The 22,686-nt window shown below is 47.0% G+C and overlaps 1 long non-coding RNA gene across 1 annotated transcript in view; it reads left to right on the top strand.

The window, feature by feature from the left end:
- LOC119471382 overlaps nt 1-20,500 on the top strand; it is a 50,545-nt gene extending 30,045 nt beyond the window's left edge. The window contains exons 2-3 of the long non-coding RNA XR_005200426.1: nt 17,312-17,320; nt 20,137-20,500. This is a non-coding gene — a long non-coding RNA (uncharacterized LOC119471382). The remainder of the gene's footprint in view (nt 1-17,311; nt 17,321-20,136) is intronic.
- The last annotated feature ends 2,186 nt before the right edge of the window (nt 20,501-22,686 follow it).

The following is a 22,686-nucleotide window of genomic DNA, read 5'->3' as shown; positions in this document are numbered from 1 at the left end:
CATCCACCCATCCATCCATCCCTCCATTCATCCCTCCACCCCTGCATTCACCCATCTATCCCTCCATCCACCCATCCATCCCTTCATCTACCCATTCATCCCTCTATCCACTCATCTACCCATCCATCTACCTCTATCTACGCCTCTACCTCTCTATCCACCCACTTATCCCTCCTTTCATTTATTCATTCTTCTGTCTACTCATCCATCCATCCACACATCCATCCCTCTAACCACTCATCCCTCCCTCTACCCATCTATCCATCTACCCATCCATCCATTCCTCTATCCATCGATCCCTCCACCCACCTTCCAATCCTCTATTCACCCCTCCATCCCTCTATCCACCTGCCTGTCTGTCCATCCTCTCACACATTCATTATGTCATTCATTCACATATTCCACAAGTATTTATTGAACACCTGTTATGAGCCAGGCACTGTAGTAGCCTGGGATATAGCAATGAACAAGTCAGACATAGTTCCAGCCTCCTGGGGCTGACATTCTAGTAGAGGGCACAGAAATAAAGTAAGCAAGTAAGTGTATAATTGCAAGTAGGTCTAAGACTCAGGGAAACCAATCAGGCTGTAGCCTGGCTGCCTGACTGTCCACCACCTAGTCCCCACTAACTACCTCTCCTGATGCTTCTCTGTCTAGCTAGCAGCCTGGGCCAGCCCCCAGGGTTCCAGGGTTTCAGGCTTCTTCCCAGAATTTTCCTTCACTATTGCCTAACTTGCCAAATTGTGAGAAATGCTGGGACACCTGTTAAAAACACAGATTTCTGGAACCCACCTGGAGATACCCATTCGGACTGGGAATCTGTGATGGGCAAATGAGGCTTTAGGGGAGTGAGCCATGTCTCAGCTCCACTTTCTTTGCAAGTCTCACGTGTAGCCCAGGAGCATGGGGACAGCTAGGCCCAGGTGACGGGGCCCCGGGGTGCACCTGGGCTGTTTCTCACAGCCCAGAGCCCTAGTAGGGGAGGGCTTGCTGAGCCCAGGGGTCAGACATCTCAGTGCCAGGCTGCCAGGAGCCTGAGGAGGCCAGGCCTCTGGGAGAGCAGACAGAGGTGCCCTCAAGATCTGTCCAGATCCTGAGGAGGAGGAGGAGGAGGAGGAGAAGACTTGGACGGACTCAGCAGCCACAGTCAGGTAGGAGGCCTGGGCAGGGAAAAGTCCAGTCATTCTGCCCGATAAGGACAGGCTCTCTGCCAAGACTCTGGCGTAGCCCTGAGCCCTCATTGAGACCTGCCCTGGTACCACTCACTCTTAGGATCCTGGGCAGAGTCTGTATTTGGTTAGGCAAATGCCCACTGTGGGCACTGGAAAGATCAAGAGAAGCTCCTGGAGGAAGGCCACCTGTGGGAAGATGGGGGAGGTCTGAACGGTCAGAGAGGAATTGGAAGCAGGAGCCAACAGCAGGGCCTCTCAGAGTTTGAAAGAGATCCAGACCACTCCCATTTCCTGAAGCTCCTGGTATACGAAAAAAATGAGGGAGTTTCAATGGGAGTGGTTTCAAAACAGTGTTTTAAAACTCATTGCTATATTTTAAATCCTTGAAATTCACTCATGAGACAGCACTGCACACCTTTCCACAATAATGCAACCTGAGGATGCTGGTCATAAGAAAGTGACAGGATTCACTTCAAATATGAATTCATGGTACATTACAGGTGGCAAAACTTCTGGGACAGGGCAGAAGTTAAAACTTGTTTGATAAATGTCGTCTGCTTGGGACTCTACTGCTGCATTTTGGTAACTGTATGAATAACCACATTAGGAGATAATTTTAGGTGTCTGGGTTTGAGACCCCTATTCCCTGCAGTTGGCAAGACCTATGGCCAGGTCATAGAAAGACATGAGGGACTCCTTCTGGTGGAGGGACCTGGGAGGTGTGATTTGATGAGGCAGTGTACTGCGGGGGCATGGAGGAAGCCTCTCCCCTGTCTGGGAAATCCAGGGGGACTTCTTGGAGGAGGTGGATCTAATCTGGGATATGAAGGATAAATGAGAATGAGCCAAGTGAAGGAGGACAGGTAATGGACAGATAAGTCTGGTGCCTTGATATGAGGGCTGAGGATGGAGAGGTAGGTAGGCAGATGCAAAGAAGGAAAGACTCTTAGTTGTATTTGGAGATTGGAACCTTAATTCCTGAAGTCAATTCAGCCAGACTTTCTGTACTTATAGATCTATCAAGACTTTTTAAAAATTGCATACGTGTATATTCTTTGTAAGTGAATTAGGAAATACAGAAAAGCAGAATGATCAGAGGTGTTTGTTATCAGGAGTCTGAGATAACTTCAGGGCTGACTCGAGGTTGTAGCTACCCTGATATAGGTTCCCAAGCATGTAAGGAAGGAATGAAACCCTCACCTTGGCCTTGTTAACAATACAGTCAGCCACTGTGCCAGCCAGCCACAGAAGCCACCAAGAGGGGATGTGGTTTGTTCATTCACATCTTTGGTGGATACCTTCTCTGTGGCACTATATTGTGGGACTATATTATTACCGCTCTCCTAAAGCTAAGGATGGGGAAAATAAAGGGATATAAATCCACTGAACAGCAGGTTACAATAACAGGAATTACGTTCTGTATTAGAGGTGACGAGGGCTGGGCCCAAGAGTTTAACACCTGAGTTCCTCTTTAGAATGAACAGAAGCTAAGCCAGAGAAGAAGGGGGTGACAGAGGACATTCCAGGCAGGGGAACAGCACACAAGGTACAGAGGTGTGAAATGGCAATGGTGTATTTGAGGCATGGTAAAAAGTTCATCAGCTGCAAAATTTTGGCAAAAGGAGGTGGCAGGGGTGGGGTGGGACCGGGTGGCGAGAGGAGAAGGGAATGGAAGAGAGAAAGAGACACTGGTTTTCTTCAGGTTAGGGCCCTATAAAGTAACGTTTACCCTTATGGTCTCACCATTCCCACTGCCATCTCACTGTCCCCATTTCTTCACCCCAATAAGCCAGTTGTCACATGTAAGCAGCTCTCAGGCAGGCATGCTTCATGTAGACTGTAATGTTTTGCCTGATTGGGTTTGCTTTTTGAAGTTAGCTGTCAAGGCTTATAATTTGGGATTTCACATTTTTAACAAAATCATCTAGATGTCCAGCTTCTTGTGAAAAATCAGAGTCTCCTGACACCAAAGTCTCCATGGTTCCACCTGGGGACAGTCAGTCAAAGTGAAGGACAGAAATAGTTGCCCCCCATAGATGAGATCATAGGGTCTCCAGTTCAATACAGCCCCTAACTTCACCCACTTCCTTATTTACACCCCAGTGTAAATAACCTCAGACCCCAAGGCCTCCGGGGGCCACCCAGCCTGGCTCCCAGAGGCATCGGGGTCTGGGGTCCCTGCCTTGGGAGCCTCCATGACCCCACAAGTCACCCGATTTCCTGCCACCTCAAATGCTCATCCAGCCTCTCCTAAGTCCTAATCCTGAGGACTGTGGGGTTGGGGGTCAGTCATTCCTTATGGCCCCTTCACCTAAAGGAGCTGGTCTGGAGCTGCTCTGCATGGTCCAGGCTGGCTGACACTGGTTCAAGGCAGCTTTCATTTTTCTACACAGAAGGAAGTAAAGGCAGAAGAATGAGGACATGGAAGGGAAGGCTGGGATCCCAGCAGCCCCAGCCTCTCTTTTTGCCTCATCTAAGACATACCTCTAGGTTCCACTTCTTCCTCTGTATCTCTTTCTCTTCTCCATAGCCCAGTGGTCAGAATTTGGTGCCAAGGGCCAGGCGCGGTGGCTCAAGCCAGGAATCCCACCACTTTGGGAGGCTGAGGTGGGAGGATCCCCTGAGGTCAGGCATTCGAGATCAACTTGACCTCTAAAAAAAATACAAAAAAAAAATTATCTAGGCATGGTGGCGGGCTCCTGTGATCCCAGTTACTCGGGAGGCTGAGGCAGGAGGATCACTTGACCCCAGGAGGCAGAGGTTGCAGCAGTGAGCCAAGATTCAACCTGGGTGACAGAGTAAGACCCTGTCTCAAAAAAAAAAAAAAAAATAGTGCCAGGAAGAGCTGAGTTCAAATCCTACTCTGGCACTTTACAGAGATGTGACTTGAGCAGTCATTTACCTTGTGGCTCATTTATAAACCGGAACAATACCAACCAACTCATCGGCTTCTCATGGGCGTGAGCTGCGGTCATACATGAAATGACAGGCGCAGTACCTGGCACTTAGTGTGATAAAAGCCACCTGCATATGTATTCTTGCTCTTCAGTCTGCTTCTTTCTCCGGGTGTCCACAGCAGACCCTGTTATTATCCTGCGCACAGTCATTAAGATCTCTTCACCATGTTTGCATAACATACCAGCTCTTGGTGTGTTTTTACTCCCAACAGCCACAGCTTCATCTCTTTGCAGCCGCTGTCCTCAGGCTTTGCCTGGGAAAGACCCTGCGTGCTTAGGAATGTGCACTCTTCTATGGGTGACCCCTAACAGGTGACCGTCAGTGGCTGAGGGCTGTAGCTCCCTTGCTGCCAACAAGAACATGTCTAGGGTGTCGCCTACGCTGTCTGCAGTGCTGCCCGCCAGGACTGAGCCTCCAGGGGACTTTGCTGATAGCACAGGCTTGCGTGCTTTCTTCCCTTCGTGTTTCTATTCCCCCCTCTTCTCTACCATTTTTCCTGAGGACACTTCCCAGTAAATCACAGCAGCAGTAATCTTCATCTCAGAATGTGCCTCTGGGGAAACCAACTCAAGACACCATCGCTTTTCATCTCGGCCTTAGGAATCCGCTCCCTCCCACCTTGTTCCACTCACTCCCCACTTTCCCCACCTCTTCCCCATTCTGCCTTTTCCTCCAGGCCAGCGTACTCAGGCACCTCCACCACCAACTTGGAAACAGATGGGATCATCTGGGTGAGAGCACTCCCTTCACACTGATTTATAATTCTTGATTGGGCAGCATTATTTTTAGCTGCCTCTCTCCACCTTCTGCTGTCCTCAGCCATGGAGGAAGTTCTGCCCTGTTTCTTGGGCATCAGAGAGTGGCTATGCCAGTGATTTTCAACCAGAGAAAATTGCATCCCCCAAGGAATATTTAGCAACGTCTGGACATATTTTCAGTTGTCACAACGTGGGCAGATGGTGCTACTGGCATTTTAGCAGGTAGAGACCAGGCATGCTGCAAAACATCTGTTGATTGTACAAGAGGCATTTGTGGTCCTAACTTTGGAAGCGGGGGCCGGGGAGGGGGAGTCTCTAAGAAGGCTGACCACAAGACGGCATGTATTGAGGCTCTGACCTCCCAAGAGAAGAAGGTCCTAGCTCTATGGATACTCCTAGTCTGACAGACGTTGGGTCAGTGATGGTCCTTTGAAACCGTCTCTCCTTGTGATGTATCAGTCAGCATTTGCTGTGTAACAATCCACCCCAAAATGCCAATGCTTGTTATTCGAAGTAATTTAAGTTCACAATTCTGCAAGTTGGCTGTTTGGGCTGGGTCAGATGAGTGGTACATCTGGTCTCAAATAGGCTCAATCAGGTGCTTGTGGTCAGCTACCAGGTCAGCTGGAGACTGGCTGATCCAAACAGTTCCTTGCTGAGATGGGTCATCACTGCCCCACATGGTCTCTCATCCACTGGTCCAAGCTTATACATGTGGTAGTGGCAGCATTTTAGGAGCATGAGAGCAGCTACACAAACTCTTGAAGCCTATGGTGGGAAATGAGAAATATCACTTCTGCTGTATTCTCCTGGTCAAAGTAAGTTCCATGAGCAGCCCAGATTCAAGGGATGGGAAATTGACTTTCCCTCTTAGTGGGAGGAGTCACAGACCACTGTCATCATTTTTGCAATGTACCACAGTGACATTTTTCCTTCCAGGCTGAGGTCATGCAGTTATTTAGAGTCCTCACTGTTAGTGGCACCAGCATGCAATTTGGCTTTAAGAAACTGTCAATTACTTAGCTATGTGGCCTTGGGCAGCTCCTTAACTTCTCTGGGCTTTGGTTTCCTTATTTATAATTCAGGCAAATTATACCTGACCTGCCTGCCTCACAGGTTGTCAGAAAGCTCAGATAAATAGAGGTAGAAGAGGCTGTTATTTTATTATCAGTCCTTGAGACAGAACGAGGCCTGACTGCTCCCGCTGGGCACAGGTATCTCTCCCCTCTAAGCCAAGTTCTCTGTAATTTATCAGTAGCCAAGGTCTGGCAGTTCCCTGGTGGATCCTCCATCAATCCTCTTGTCTATTTTCCCGGGAAAAACTCAAGTGATTTTGCCAGAAGCTCTCACGTCCCTTTTCATTTGAGCTTAAATACTAAGCATCAGCCAAGTACCCCTTTGATAATTCCGTTAACTGGTCTAAAAGCAAACTTTGAAATTTCTTGGCCTGAACCACTCTCAGTGAACCCCTTTCCCACACAAAGATTTGCTTTCATTAAATCAACACAGCCTGTGTGCTCTCAGATGTCTCATAGCCACAGGTTCTAAGATACAGGAAAGAGCATCCTCCGTGGATGGGGCCAGGTTGGTGGAGAAGTCTCGGGCCACCTTGGTGCTTGGTGACCTTCTTATAAGAGTTCCAGCAATCAGCCAGCAAGCATCTCACAAGCCTGGGGAAACTGAGATCAGAGGTGTTAATAGAAGACCCAGTCCTTGGCTATTTGTGTTTTTTGGGGCAGATGCAAGAGAACAAACACCGTCATTTAGTTATTATGACGATTGATGTGGGTTATTGAAAGCTGACTGTGACAGTGTCCCCAGTACAAGGCCAGGGACCATACCTGACCTGTTCACTGATGCTCCCTGGTGCCTTGCATTAGGCCTAGCCCATAGGAGGTGCAGGCAGAGTGGAATGACCTCACGTAATCTTTCACCAACCCACCCAGGCAGTTACCGTTATTATCATCCCCATTTTACAGATGAGAAAACTGAGGACCAGAGGAGTGAGAGGATTTGTCCAAGTCACACAGCTAGGAGGCAGCAGAGTCAAGACTCAAACTGGGTCAGTCTGGGTCTGAAGTCCACACTCTCTGTGGCTACACTGTGCCCCCTTCAACTCTGCATAACAGTCTAGGCCTGTGGGCGGGGCATGGGAAGGGTACACACAGAAACGTGCAAAGCAGACAGGTCACTCCAAGGGGTTCTTTCCATAGTTGGGGGCTCCAAACCACCGTTCTCTCCACCCTCCTTCAGGTCAAATGGACTCTGCCCTTCCTCTCCTGGTGTCAGTGTGGCATAAAGCACTGAGGGAAAATTTGCGCTTTAAAAAAAAAAAATCTTTTTTATTATTTTTTCTGAGACAGAGTCTTGCTCTGTTGCCAGGCTGGAGTGCAATGGTGCGATCTCAGCTCACTGCAACCTCCACCTCCCAGATTCAAGCAATTCTTCTGCCTCAGAGTCCCAAGTAGCTGGGATTACAGGTGTGCACCACCACGCCCAGCTAATTTTTGTATGTTTAGTGGAAACGGGGTTTCACCATGTTGACCAGGCTGCTCTTGAACTCTTGACTTCAAATGATCCACCTGCCTTGGCCTCCCAAAGTGCTGGGATTACAGGCATGAGCCACCATGCCCAGCAGGCCTTTCTGTACTGATTTCACACTCACTACTTTGTTACTTATATTAGGTCCTCTTCCAAATATTTCCCCTGAATTATTTCATTGAGCCTCCAACACCCCTAAAGAAGAAGGTTCTATAACCCTCCAGTCACCCAAAAGTTAAGTGGCATCACTAGGATTCGAATTCAGGCAGATTTAGCAATAATAATAACAACAACAATGGCAGTTACCATTTTGTCTTATCATCATATGCCAAGCACAAGGCTAACATTTTACGTGCACCAATCTATCAGCTCTATGAGGCAGGTACCATTAGGATCTCCATTTTACAGAGGAGGAAACCAAGTCACAGAGAAGTAAAGTGACACCCCGAGATCACCCAGGGAGTATATGGCAGAACCAAGATTTAAACCCAGGGCTGGCTGAGTCTAGAGTCATGGTCTCCCCATCATGCCCCACTGCTTCCCCTGTGGGAGTTTAACCTGTTGAGTTTGTGCATTAGATGGCATTGAGTAAATAAATTAATGAATGAGTGAATGAAGGAAGGGAGTACTTATAGGCACCGCCCTGACTCCCATCCCTAGGGATAGCAAGAGACAAAGTGGGGTGGGGGGATCTCAGTGAAAGAAGTCTCAGCTCTAGAGCAGCTGGGCTTCAAAGGGTGGAGAAAGGGGTTAGAATTCTGGAGAATCCCTGAGAGAATGTTTTATAACACAGGATTCTCTTCTCACCAAGCCCCTGGGGAGGCGTCCCAGCTGGCCAGTACTCCTGGGGCATTGACACCTTTCCTGACGATGGAGGGAAGAGCAGAGGACTTCAGGGAAGTGTTGTCACCCTCTGCGTGCAAAAAGGTCATCAGAGGCCATGTGGATGACAACTTGGTAGTGACCCTTCAGTCAGTTTCTACCAATGAAGTTGCAGAGAGCTTGGCAGAAGCCACGCAGATCAAACATGTCCACTGGTCCTTCCAAACAGTCAGCGTAGCCAGAGCCCTGTCTCTCAGAGCAAAACTAGAAAACAATGGCCCAAGCCAAGATTTTAGTTGCCTCCCTTCCCATCGCCTACAACAGAAAAAACTCTATTTTCTCCTAGGTGCAAGTAGAGTTTCAAATACATTCTTTCGGCTGGGCGTATCAGCTCACACTTTGTAATCCTAGTACTTTTGGAGGCCAAGGAGTAAAGATCATTTGAGGCAAGGAGTTTAAGACCACCTGGGCAACATAGCAGGACCCTGTCTCTACAAAAAGTTTTTTTCTTTTTTTTAATTAGCCAGGCATGGTGGTGAACACCTGTAGTCCCAGCTGCTTGGGAGGCTGACGTGAGAAAATCACTTGAGCTCAGGAGTTTGAGGCTACAGTGAGCTAGAATCCTGCCACTGCACTCCAGCCTGGGTGACAGAGCAAGACCCAGTTCTAAAAACAAAAACCCTTATTTCATGATGGTTGTGGACCAGATTCTGTCAATCCCTTGACCCCAGTTGTCCATGAATCCTTGAGTGACCCTACATTTATGATCCCACATAGAGGGATTCTAGTAAAATAGGAGTTGGGTGACATAATTCCCCTACGCAAAGCCTTCCAAGGGCTCCTCATTTTCTCATCTCTGTCAGGTCTCTGATCAAATGATTCTTCTTCAAAGAGGCGTTAGCTGACCACCCCAGCATATCCTGTCCCCTCTGTCTCTCTACACTGTCGTAGTGTTCTCTACAGCACGGTTACCTCCTTACACACTAGGATGTGAGCTGCATGAATGCAGGACCCTGGTGTGTTTGTTCTGTGTTCATCTGGGGTCCTTCCACAATGCCTGGCACTTAGTAGGTGCTCAATAAGTATTTTTTGAATGAGTGAATGAATGACCCTATTTTACAAATGAGGAATCTGAGGCTCACTTGAAGTCACCTAACCTATAACTGGAAGAGTTTAGATGAGAAAAAAGGATATAATATTGTGGACTGTGTAATATTCTGTCATATAGTCCTCCATTATGTAAATTTAGATCATTTGTACTGTCTGGTCAATAACTCCATAACCCTCCTTGTACATTCATCTTTTTTTTCTATATCTGCTTATTTACTTAAGATTTATTTCTTCTCTCCTTTCCCTATTCTGAATTTTTTTCATTGGATTCTAGTGGCTTAGATTCAAATTATTAGTATTAATAAAATAGTTTTATTGAATCCCACTTTAGATAATTATTTTTATATTTGCATTGTCAGTAATTATTAACAAAGATATACATAGATTTATCTTTTTGGTTTTCTGGTTTTGTTGCTCAATATCAGTTCTTAAAATCCATGATCTCCCCATTCTTGAATTATTTGTTTTGATTTATTGTTTGGTCAGCAAGGGCTTGCATTTGAGTTTTTCATTTTGTTTTGTTTGAGGGCACACAAGTGGCAAACTCCAGGCTTTTGTCTGAGAATGCATTCGTGACACCGGAAAGGTGAGCAGAAGTGTGGAGAATTCTTGGACCACAATCTAAATATTCCTGATATGCTTTCACTGTGTCCCCACCCAAATCTCATCTTGAATTGTAGCTCCCACAACTCCCACAGGTTGTGGGAGGGACCTGGTCAGAGGTAATTGAATCATGGGGGCGTTTTCCCCCATACTGTTCTTGTGGTAGTGAATAAGTCTCATGAGACCTGATGGTTTTATAAGGCATTTCCCCTTGCACTTGACTCTCATTCTCTCTTGCCTGCCACCATGTCACACGTGGCTTTGCTCTTCCTTTGCCTTCCGCCATGATTGTGAGGCCTCTCCAGCCATGTGGAACTGAGTTCATTAAACCTCATTTTCTTTATAAATCACCCAGTCTCCACCATGTCTTCATCAGCAGCATGAAAATGGACTAATAAATTCACATCACCCCGGAATGTCCCCTTACCCTCCTTCACAGGCATTCTTCCACCCCAAGGTACAACCACCCTTAGTATAATAGCAGTTTAGTTTTATCTGTTCTTGAACTTCATATAAATGGAATCACACAGTCTGAACCCTATGTCTGGCTTATTCTATTCCACATTATGTTTTTCTTAATTGATACATAATAGATGTACATATTTTCACATATGTGTGATCATTTATTACATTTCATACCATGTGTGAAGATCAAATCAGAGTTATAGGGATATTCATCACCTTGACTCTTTATTTTTGAGACAGGGCACTCTGGCCCAGGCCAGCGTGCAGTGGCACAGTAATAGCTCACTGCATCCTCAGTTTCCCAGACTCTAGGGGTCCTCCTGCCTCAGCCTCCTGAGCAGCTGGGACTATAAGTGCCTGTCACCATCACAACTGGCTAATTCTTCATTTTGTTTTTTGTTGAGATAGGGTCCCACTATGTTGCCCAGGTTGTAGCTTTTCTTTATGCTAGGAACATTGTTTTTTATTCCCTTCTAGCCATTTTGAAATGTACAATAGCATGTTTGATAACCATAATCACCCTACTGATCTATCGAACACTAGGTCTTATTTCTTTCAGATTCAGCCAGTGGTGTATGTCACTAACCCATCCCTTTTAATTGTTTTTTTCTGTCTGAGTATTAGTTCATTGAATGACTACACCACAGTTTGTTATCCATTTTCCTGATGATAGACATTTGGGTGGTTTCCAGTTTGGGATTACTGTTGTCATACAGGTCATTTTGGTAGACACTGAATTCATATTCTCAGGTATGTATGTAGGTGTGGAATTGCTCTATCATATAGGAGGTGAGCACTGTAAGAATCTGTCAAGCATTTTCCCAATATGCCTTGCACCATTTCCCACCATCCATGCATGACAGTTCCACTTGCTCCATGTCCTTGTCCACACTTGGAATTTGCCAGGGTTTTAAATTCTTATTTTGTTTGGTCTGGGCCATTCCAGGTATGTAGAGAGCGCGCACTGTGGTTTTAATTTGTATTTCTCTAATGTCTTATGACATCGATCATCTTTTCACGTGCATACCTACTGGTCATTTGGATATATTCTTTCGTGAAGTGCCTGTGCAACTTTTTTGCCAATTTGCTTCTTTTCCTTGTGGTATCGAATTTTAGAAATCTGTGGCAAGCCTGATTCTGTTCCTTTATAAAGATCACCTGTGTGGTACTGGTGGCGGTTTGGGGTTTAGGGATTGGTTTTGCTTCATTTTTTTTTCTTAAATATTTGCAGAAATGTTTTCTTATTCTGAAATTCCTGAAACTGATTTTTGTTAGATTTGGCTGAGATACTCACTCAGTTCAGCCAGTTATAGACTGAAACCTCAAGACAGTTTTCTATTTTTTAAATTATTTTTCTCTTTTTGTTCTACTCCCTCTTCTGTAATATCTGAATTGATCCTCCATGTTTCTAAGGTTACATGAGCCCTATTAATCCTATCAAGCCCAACAGAAACAAGGAGGGGAAAATCAGAGTTATCGTAGTTGAACATTTCTAGTTGGGGATTCCAGCCACCCAGGAGAGCAGGGTGGGGGACGGTTATCATGGGCAACCTCAGCAGGGGGCCCAGACTTTATTATTTCTCTGACTCTGGTGATTGTGGAGTCAGAGAAATAATGAAGGTAATGTCCTTACTGTGTGCCAAGCCTGGCTTCGCTCAGTGGCCACCAGCCAAGGATTAACTCCCACTTGGGCTTCTCCACAACATGGTGGTCCATACTACAGCTTTCCCAGAGGCACCAGCTGGATTTAAATGAACCTCTTTGTTACTTCCCATTCCTGACACTTATATGCTCTGGGGTCTCTTCCACTAACTGGAAGGTCACTTACTCCTTCATGACCTTCTACAAATCTGTTCAGACCTTTTTTCAGTCAAATCTCATCCATACTCTATTTTGCATAAATTATATGAATTAATATGGATGCCAATCTTCCCCAGTTTCCAGCACTGATAAAGACTTTCCCTGAGTTATGTATTCCTTCGGTAATTGCAACAGATACCCTGGAGAGGGATGTAGATAAATCTTGCTGCAAAAGTCATCCACTAACCCATAAGTCCTTTTCTCATTCCCTGAAGCCACGTGAAGCTAACATCTAATTAAATAAAGATCAGGCCTCACCTGGTAGCATGCTCCTTGTATTTTATTATATAATCCAGGGGCCCTCTTATTAAATCTAAATTTCACACATAACTAAGCATATCATAGAGATTTAATCATGGCCTAGGGCCTGTTTTTCTTCCAGACCTTAGACATTTCAGGTTTTGAGAAAAGAGATAGATTTCCCTGTATAGCCTTAGAAGGGCTTTTGTTTATATATGTCAGAAGGGTCTGGGGCTGGCCCCTGCCTTAGAAATAGTTTCTTCCTTTCCTAAGTACCATGCACCTAATGCTTCCAGGACCCATTGGCTCCTACACAGAATCATCCACTATGTGGTCCTCCCCACCGGCCTCAAGACCTGTAAGTCTTCTGCGCACACTCCCTATACTCTCGTCAAGCTAAATATGCAAGTCCTAGAACTTGAGTTGTTCCTTCAACAGTGTGTGCCTTTGCACATACTGTTCCTCAATCTGGAATGCCACTGCCCTTCCTTGCCCCAGTAAATACCACATGAGCCTTCGCATTTCATCTAAGACATCAACTCCTCTGAAATACACATCCCTTTCCCCAGACTCCCTAGCTCTAAGCACAGGGCTTCATTTTATCCCTGTGGCACTTTCTGTGGTTCATCGTAGAGGTGGATTTGGGTTCTGTCTCCTGAATTGAGCTGAGAAATGGTGAAGATGGTGATTTCTTCAGCATTGCATCCTCCTAGTTGAGTTGACTCAATGCCTGGCATATTGTAGGGACCATTACTAGTTTCTGAATGAGCAAAAGGATAGGTAAAGGAAGAAAGGAAGGATAAATAGTTGAACTCGTGAATGAATGAATGAATGATGAATAGAAGGATGGATGGATGCGTGGATGGATGAACCAAAAGACAAATTGGTGGGTGGGTGGGAGGAAGAAAGGAAGGATATATAGATGGAGGGCAAATGATTACATGATGGATAGATTGATGAATGGATGGTTGGATAATGGAAAGATAAATGGATAGAAGGAAAGACGAATAGATGAATGGGCAGATGAATGAATGGTGAATGGAAGGATAGATTGATGAATATGGATGAATATATGGATAGATAGAAAAAAATAACTGGGTAGAGTGCTCAGATAAGGGGTTATATACCAAGAGTTATGTGAGTTATAGGCATAACTTACACTCAGTAAAGTATGCTAATATTAAAGGTACACCCCTGCTGGGTTTTAACAAGGCTCCTGTGTATCTGCCACCTGGATCAAGATGCAGGGCATTTCCAACACATCCTACAATATCCCCGCACCCCTCCCAATCAATAACCCACCCCTTGACCAGGTGCAATTGCTCACACCCATCATCCCAGCACTTTGGGAGGCCAAGGCAGAAGGATCACTTGAGCTCAGGAGTTTGAGACTAGCCTAGGCAACATAGTGAAACCTCATCTCTACTAAAAAGTCAGAACAATTAGCAGGGAATGGTGGCACATGCCTGTGGTCCCAGCTACTTGGGAAACTGAGGCAGGAGGATTACTTGAGCCCAAGAGATTGAGGTGACAGTAAGCTATGACTGTGCCACTGCACTCCAACATAGGCAACAGAGTGAGACTCTGTCTCAAAAAAATAGTAAAAAATAATTCACCCTATGGGACACCATTATACTGACATCTTCCACCACCAGTAGCCTTCTTCCTCCTGAACTTCATGAGGTGGAATCATATAATATGTTCTCCTTGTGCCATAAGCCCCTTCTTGAGAGTTGACCAATTTATTTTTTATTTCTCATTCCATCTGAAAACTCAGCTTGGGTGACCACGTCCATTGACACTGATCTCTATCCCTCTTCCTCTGTGTAAAATACATTTCCCTCAAGATCTCATCACCTATGGCAAGACAATGGCTTCAATATAATTCATTTCAATTCACAAACCAACCCTGTAAGTAGGGTGTTTGAATTCCTCCAATTTGTTCCAAATTCTGCCAGCTATAAAAAAGCAGCCTCAGGCACTTTGAATCCAGAGCCGGCCTTTAACTCTGTCCTATCTCCCAGCGGAGGCCTCATGACATAGTAGACATGTTTGTTGATTGACTCAATGAAAGCAGCTGCCTTGCTGGGTTTTGGAGTTGCAACTTTAGAAGTGCCTAGGATTACTTCGCAGGGAGCAGCTCAAGGCCAGGCCAGCTTCACTTGTGAGGTGAGAGGAGCTTCATGTCCCCTGATGGTCTAGTCTTCATTTGATTCATGCCCTAGCAGGCCACTATGGGAGGCTGAGACCCAGAGGTTTGGCTCAGTGATCAACGCCCCCAGGAGCTATCAAAGGCTGGAAGCACAAGGCTGCTCATTTGGGCTGCAGAAGAAACCCTTAAGGCAGTTGAGCAGCCAGTAGCATTGGCGCTAGCAAAAGAGATCAAAAAAGGATGTCAGAAAAGTGTAATTTTCTTAATCCCCCAGTTTTTTTGAAGAGGAAAAGAGAGAGAGAGAAAGGGTGAAATGGGCCTAATTTTAAATGAAGAGTGGCATGCATTTAATGATGACTCATTTTTTAAATGGGTGTTTGACAAGAACAAGAAAGAACTAAAATCAGGACAATTAGGAAGTAATGAAGAGCTTAAAAACACAGAGAAAAGCAGGTAAGGAAATCACCCTGGAAGGCTGTGATTGGAAACGACTCGGTGTGGCGTGGGGCCAGGAGGGGGTAGACGTCCCGTAGGGTATCTGTAGTATCTATGAGAATGATTCCAAAGAGTGGGTGTACATGAGAGGACCTCTGAAAATTCAGCTGCACCACAGTCCTCACCTCTGCCCACTTTTTTTTTTTTTTTTTTTTTGAGACGGAGTTTCACTCCTTTTGCCCAGGCTGGAGTGCGGTGGCACAATCTCAGCTCACCACAACCTCTGCCTCCCGGGTTCAAGCAATTCTCCTGCCTCAGCCTCCCAAGTAGCTGGGATTACGGGCATGCACCACCATGCCTGGCTAATTTTGTATTTTCAGTAGAGATGGGGTTTCTCCATGTTGGTCAGGCTGGTCTTGAACTCCCGACCTCAGGTGATCCACCTGCCTCAGCCTCCCAAAGTGCTGGGATTACAGGGGTGAGCCACCACGCCCGGCCTCACCTCTGCCCACTTCTTGCGATGTCCAGCATCACCACACTCACCCAGTCCACTGTCTTCTCTCGCCTGAAACCCTTACTTCCTCTTTCACCCTGTGTCCCAATGCATTTGCCTTAAGTAGGCAGAGGAATCTGTCTAGACACAAGGTGATTGTCACTCCTTGTTCCAGATCTTTCTCTAGCTTTCCAGGGCATATCAGATAAAATCTAAATGCCTGATCTTGATCTCCAAGTCCTAGGCTAAGATATGCACTAATGTCCAGCTCTATCTCAAGCCTGGTGTTCCCGCACTCTGTACATGCCAGGATTTTGGCATCTTCACACATACCAAGCTTGTTCCAACCTCAGGGCCTTTGCATATGCTGTTTCCTCTGCTTGGAACACCTCCTCTTCATTGCAGAGGCAGGGGTACTTCTTCTCAATCTTCAAGCTTTCTGGGTTTTTGTTGTTGGTTTTTTCCTGAGACAAGGTCTCACTCTGTCACCCAGGCTGGAGTGCAGTGGCGTGATCACGGCTCACTGCAGCCTTGACCTCCTGGGCTCAAGTGATCCTCCCACCTTAGCCTCCTGAGTAGCTGGGATTCTGGGTGCACACCACCATGCCCAGCTTTTTTTTTTTTTTTTCTTGAGACAGAGTCTCACTCTGTCACCAGGCACCAGGCTGGAGTGCAGTGGCACAACCTCGGCTCACTGCAGCCTCCACCTCCTGGGTTCAAGCAATTCTCCTGACTCAGCCTCCCAAGTAGCTGGGACTACAGGCACACACCACTACACCCAGCTAATTTTTGTATTTTTAGTAGAGACGGTGTTTCACCATGTTGGCCAGGATGATCTCGATCTCTTGACCTCATAAGCCACCCGCCTCGGCCTCCCAAGCTATTTTTTTTTTTTTTTAAGTAGAGACAGGGGTCTTGCTATCTTGCCAGGCTGGTCTCGAACTCCTGAGCTCAAGTGATCCTCCCACCTCAGTCCCCCAAAGTGTTGGGATTACAGGCCTGAGCCACTGCACCTGGCCATCATGTGGCATTTCTTTACAGCCTTTATCATGGCTAATGGTTATAGCTTTTCTTCATTTGCCTGCTTTTATGCTGCCTAGTTCCTCCTCTGGAATATGAAGGCAGGGATCATGGATGTTTGTTTGCCAAAATGTTACCCAGCTCCTAACACGTGAGTTACTCGTAGTAGAATAAATGAGAAAGCAGCCATGTGAGCAGTGGTTCTGGTTACCAGGATCTTTATCTGTCTGCCTCTCAGGTCTGCTTACTTCTGTGTAGTCTTCATTCTCAGGCAGGCTCTTCTCAGGGCAGATTTTTGTTCTATCCTTTTACCAACACCAGCAGAAAGAAAGGCTCTTCTTCAGACTTTCTTTCGCCAACGTCAAGTCACCATTTATTTGTTTGACAAGTCTTTACTGAGCACTTACTATGTTTCAGGCACCATTGTAAGGACAGAGGCATCATGAGTAAACAAAATGGGCTGAGTTCTTGCCATCTTAAATCTTACATTCTAGTGGGCAGACAACAGTCAGACCCTAATAAGTGCTCTGAAGCAATTATAATTGGAATGGAATTGAAGAGTATTGGAAGGGGTGGGGTAGAACTCAGTGTGTGTTCCCTCTGATTGCCCTGCCTGGAGGCACTTGTTTCTCCTCAACCAATCCCATGGCCATGAGAGTAAAAGCTGAATTGTTCCCCCAAGGAAAATGGGGTGCTGAATCAGAAAAGGGGGATAGAGTTAGTCAGGAAAACCCAGGAGCTGTCTCCAGCGGACTGTGGAGGGAACAGGCTCAGAGACTCAGGACACAAGATTTTACTCCTAGAGCAAGTATCCACGGTGTGTAGGACTCAGTGCCAGGCATGATGGAAGAGGCTCTGGGCACTAGAGAGGGGAGTGGTCATTTCTGGCCTCCTGGCTTAGGGCAATGGTTCTCACTGCTGGGGTGGGACACTGGTGTGTCAGGATCAATCAGGAGATGCCAGAGCACACAAGTCTAGGCCGGGCGCGGTAGCTCATGCCTGTAGTCCCAGCACTTTGGGAGGCTGAGGCAGTTGGATCACGAGTTCAGGAGTTCAAGACGAGCCTGGCCAAGATGGTGAAACCCTGTTTCTACTAAAAATACAAAAAATTAGCTGTGCACAGTGGCGGGTGCCTGCAATCCCAGCTACTTGGGAGGCTGAAGCAGAGAATTACTTGAACCCGGAAGGTGGAGATTGCATTGAGCTGAGATTGCAGCACTGCATTCTGGCCTGGATGACAGAGCGAGACTCTGGACTCTGTCTCAAACAAAAAAAAAAAAAAAAAAGGTGCCAGAGCACACAAGTCTTGATACTTGCTTGATACACAAATACTTGATTCTAGAGAAATCAGAGCAGATTCTAGGAGGTCCTTGAAAGGAATGTCACTCTCAGTCACTGACAGACTTTTCTGAGCAGGAATAAAGGATATAACTCACCGTAGGTAGATGCAGGGGGGTCTGCACCCACCTTCTGTCCCATTTCAGCCACGACGTGCCTGCCGCCATGCAGCTATCACAGGTGGGAGTTGGCAGCCCTGGTGGCTACATGCTACTGAACTGCTTTACTTCTCTGCAAAATGCTGTTCTGACCTTGAAATCTAGGGACACCCTTGAGAATGCTTAGCTTCGTTCTGTCTTTGCAGGTCTCCGAAGAATAAAAGTTGAGAATGGCAATTTAATAGCACTGAGGCAATATTTACTCCAGAAAGGGCAACTTCCAAAGCTAGTTGTGTTTGGGGAGGAGGCTAAACTTTGGGCTGGGCTTGTTTTCAGCAAGACTGAGGGGTTTCCTGATTCCCCCTTCTTACTGGTAGGCCATTTGAGGCTGAGATTGGAGAGCAAGGAATCAGAAGTTGTTGCCTTTTCCTCAAGATGACCATCACAAGAGTGACGTCTGTTTGTTGTTGTTGTTGTTGTTTGGGGTTTTTTTTAGAGACAAGGCCTCTCTCTCACACCCAGTCCAGAGTACAATGGCACGATCATAGCTCACTGCAGCCTTGAACTTCTAAGCTCAAGCTACCCTTCCGCATATGCCTCCTGAGTAGATGGGATTTCAGGCATGCACCACCATGCCTAGCTGATTTTTATTTTTTAATGTTGTAGACATGGGGCCTTGCTTTGTTGCCCAGGCTTATCTCCAACTCCTGGACTCAGGAGATCCTCCTGCCCTATCCTCCCGAAGAACTGGGATTACTGACGTAAGCCACTGCACCCAGCCTGGTTTTTACCTCAAATGCCAACTCAAAGGGTTTGGTAATGATGGCCTAAACCACAGTGTTGAGAGCAGATCCAGGCTCAGCAGGAGAGTGTGCTGTGATCTACTAGTAATGTCTGCCAGGGACATGAGAAGGGCAGGTTGTACACACATGCCAGATACTTGCCGCACCTAATCAAATGGTTAACACTGTGAAAAATGCCCAGCTAGAAATAGATGGAAAGCGGTAACAGAGTGACAGTCCTGAGGCCACATGTCACGATGAAAATAGTCTGAGGTCAGTCCATTCCTGGCTCTACCACTTGTGTGACTGGGCAGTCTTGGGCAAGTCAAATACCTCTCAGCTTCAGTTTTCTCATTATATTAAAAAACTCATGTGGGGTTTTTTTAAGGATTAAATTAGATCATACTTGTAATAGGAACTCAGTAAGCCTTGCTTCCCTCCTTCCCACCCTCTCCTAAATCCACCCAATCTGAGGAGGTGAGAAGTCAGGAAGGAAAGGGAGAAGACCCTGGAGTAACTGGAATAAGGGAAGCGCAGAGGGGCTGACCTGGAAATGAATGGAAATTGGAACAATTAGAAAGCAACAGGGGCCGGGCACAGTGGCTCATGCCTGTAATCTCAGCACTTTGGGAGGCCAAGGCAAGCAGATCATCTGAGGTCAAGAGTTGGAGACCAGCCTGGCCAACATGGTAAAACCCTGTCTCTACTAAAAGTACAAAAATTAGCTGGAACTGGTGGCAGGTGCCTGTAGACCCAGTTACTTGGGAGGCTAAGGCAGGAGAATTGCTTGAACCTGGGAGGCAGAAGTTGCAGTGAGCAGAGATCACACCAGTGCACCCCAGCCTGGGCACAGAGTGAAAAGAAAACAATGGGGAGTTTAAAAAGCCAACCCCAAAGCTTCTAGAACTGGAGACACAACCTTGTCTGGCTGGCACAGAGACCCCTGGGGAGACTCTTGGTGTGGTAGTTAAGAGGGTGTGTATTAGAGTCAGACTACAAATGGTTTGAGCCCAGCTCCACCACCTACTGGCTGTATGATGTCACCTTTTCATGCCTCAGTTTCCTCATTGTAAAATTGCAGTGGAAAGAGTATCTTCCCCATAGCATTGATGCATTAAATAAATGAGATCTATGGAGAGGCCCAGCATAGCTCCTAGCACATAGTAGGTGCTATTATAAGGTAATGACGATGATGTTGATGACCTAGTGAGCAGCTGCTTCCTCTGTGGCCTGGAAGTGCACCATAAGGCCCCTATCTGTCTGTCCCATTATCACCACAAGATAATGAGGGACATTGAAGACATCACCCTAGAGAAGAACTCCCCCGGCTCCTTCCAGGAAATGTGCCTCTCTCATGGCCAGGGGTTGGAGGGTATCCGAGCCTGTGCCACGCGGAGGCTTCTCAGTCTCATCCGGGCAGATGGCATCCCCGGGGTCCGTCATTCATTATCACAACAGCGGAACCTTGCCACTTTCTACTCTAATGCCCCTGTAATCAGCCAAGAAACCTTGCAATTTGATATTTGGAAACAATTAGCCCAGTTCACGGCCTCTGCAGCATCTCTTAATGCGGACGTGGCCATAAATTACAGGGAAGCAGGAACTGACACAAGAGGATGAGGTCACAGCAGCCACAAACCTTTGGCTCAGAGGAGGTTCCCTGGGAAGGGGAATGATCACGGTAGGGTGGTGGTGGTGGGGGGTCCCTGTTCCCTTCAGTCACACAGGTGGGGCCACTCTCTCCCAGAGTCACCAGAGACCCATAGCCAGAAGTCTGTGGCCAGGGCCTCCGAGCTCAGGAACAAAAGTATGTGGCCCCAAGAAACCTGGCGTGTCCAAAGCTCAGGCTGGCCAACTCAGCCATCCTGATGCCTCCAGGCACACCTGCCCCCATGCTCTCCTCCAACAAAGAGGAAGATGCTGCAAAACTCCAATCTCTGAGTCTCTCCAGAACAGTCTTAGCTCTGCATGAGCTTTGGTCCAAAACAACACTGGCACCTCCAACAGCCCTGCCGCAGGCAGAGAGTGCTCCCTGGAGAACATAAAGGACTTCTTGGGGCTCATTTCTCAGAAGCCTCAGCCTTTACCGGTCCAGAAGCAGATGCCAAGAGGCCAGGCTGACTTTGCTTTGGGCCCCCTGCTCGGCCATGTGCTGGCCGTGTGACCATATGCAAGACTCTTAACACCTTCAAGCTTCAGTGTCACCTCTGTAAAATGGGATTTAAAAAACAAAAGTAGAAAAATGGACTGGGTGCAGTGGCTCACTCCTGTAATCCCAGCACTTTGGAAGGTCGAGGCAGGAGGATCACCCGAGGTTAGGAGTTCAAGACCAGCCTAGCCGACATGATGAAACCCCATCTCTACTAAAAACACAAAAATTAGCTGGGCACAGTGGTGGGCACCTGTAATCCCAGCTACTTGGGAGGCTGAAGCAGGAGAATCACGTGAGCCTGGGAGGCAGAGCTTGCAGTGAGCCGAGATTGTGCCACTGCACTCCAGCCTGGGCAGCAGAGTGAGACTCTGCCTCAGAAAAACAACAACAACAAAAAACAAATAGACAAATGGCCTTAACTCAGTGCCTAGTACAGAGACAGCACGTGGTCAGTGGGGTTTGCTGCTGGCAGTTGCTAGAGCAATAGTTTTGTTTTTTTGTTTGTTTTTTTTGAGACGGAGTCTTGCTGTGTCGCCAGGCTAGAGTGCAGTGGCACGATCTTGGCTCACTGCAACCTCCGTCTCCTGAGTTCAAGCAATTCTTCCGCCTCAGCCTCCTGAGTAGCTGGGACCACAGGCGCGTGCTACCACACTCGGCTAATTTTTGTATTTTTAGTAGAGACAGGGTTTCACCATGTTGGCCGGGATGATCTCGATCTCTTGACCTCGTGATCCGCCCGCCTCAGCCTCCCAAAGTGCTGGGATTACAGGCATTAGAGCAATAGTTAACAGAAAAATCGGAAAAATCATAGAGGGTTTCAGAGCTTACAGAATACCATCTACTCTCTCAAAGGTGGAAAAAAGGAAGCAGATCTCTCACTTCATTTCCAAGTTCGCCCACATGGCTCTTGGCAAGCCCCAGGTTCATGCTCGCTGGCTGCAGGCCTGAGAAATCAGCTCCGTACCATGTGGCCTCTCCCTAGGGTACCTCCAAACCTGGCCTCTTGCTTTTCCAGGGCTCTTAGGAGAGCAATGGCAAGAGGAAGGGATGGCAGCCACTGCCTTTTGTCACCCGATCTCAGAAGTGCCAGCCCCTCGCTTTTGCTGTATCTCTTCATTAGAAGCAAGTCACAAGGTCCCACCCACACCCGAAGGGAAAGGAGTCACAAGGGGTCTGGCTGTGAATACCTGGAGGCAAGAATGAGCTGGGGCATCTGGAAGGCTGCCTACCCCTGAGGGACAGTTAATGTCCATACCAAGTGCCAGGCCCTGGGTAAATGCTTTTCAAAATCACTGGAAGGGCTGGGCGCAGTGGCTCACACCTGTAATCCCAGCACTTTGGGAGGTCAAGTCAGGCAGATCATGTGAGGTCTAGAGTTTGAGACCAGCCTGGCCAATATGGTGAAACCCCGTCTCTACCCAAAATACAAAAATTATCTGGGCACATTGGCGGGAGCCTGCAGTCCCAGCTACTCGGGAGGTTGAGGCAAGAGGATCACTTGAACCCAGAAGGTGGAGGTTACAGTCAGCTGAGATCACGCCACTGCACTCCAGCCTGGGTGAGGGCAACAGAGCGAGACTCGTCTCAAAAAAATAAAAGTTGGAAGAAAGGTTTTCAAATATTCCCATTGCCTCATGTTGTTTAATCCTCTCTATAACCCCATGGAGTGAATAGTACCTGCCTCTGG

Source organism: Cebus imitator, unplaced genomic scaffold (genome assembly GCF_001604975.1).
Source record: "Cebus imitator isolate Cc_AM_T3 unplaced genomic scaffold, Cebus_imitator-1.0 Scaffold59, whole genome shotgun sequence".
Lineage (NCBI taxonomy): Eukaryota > Metazoa > Chordata > Mammalia > Primates > Cebidae > Cebus > Cebus imitator.
The sequence above is the reverse complement of the archived record's forward strand: the minus strand, read 5'-3'. Positions and strand labels throughout refer to the sequence as shown.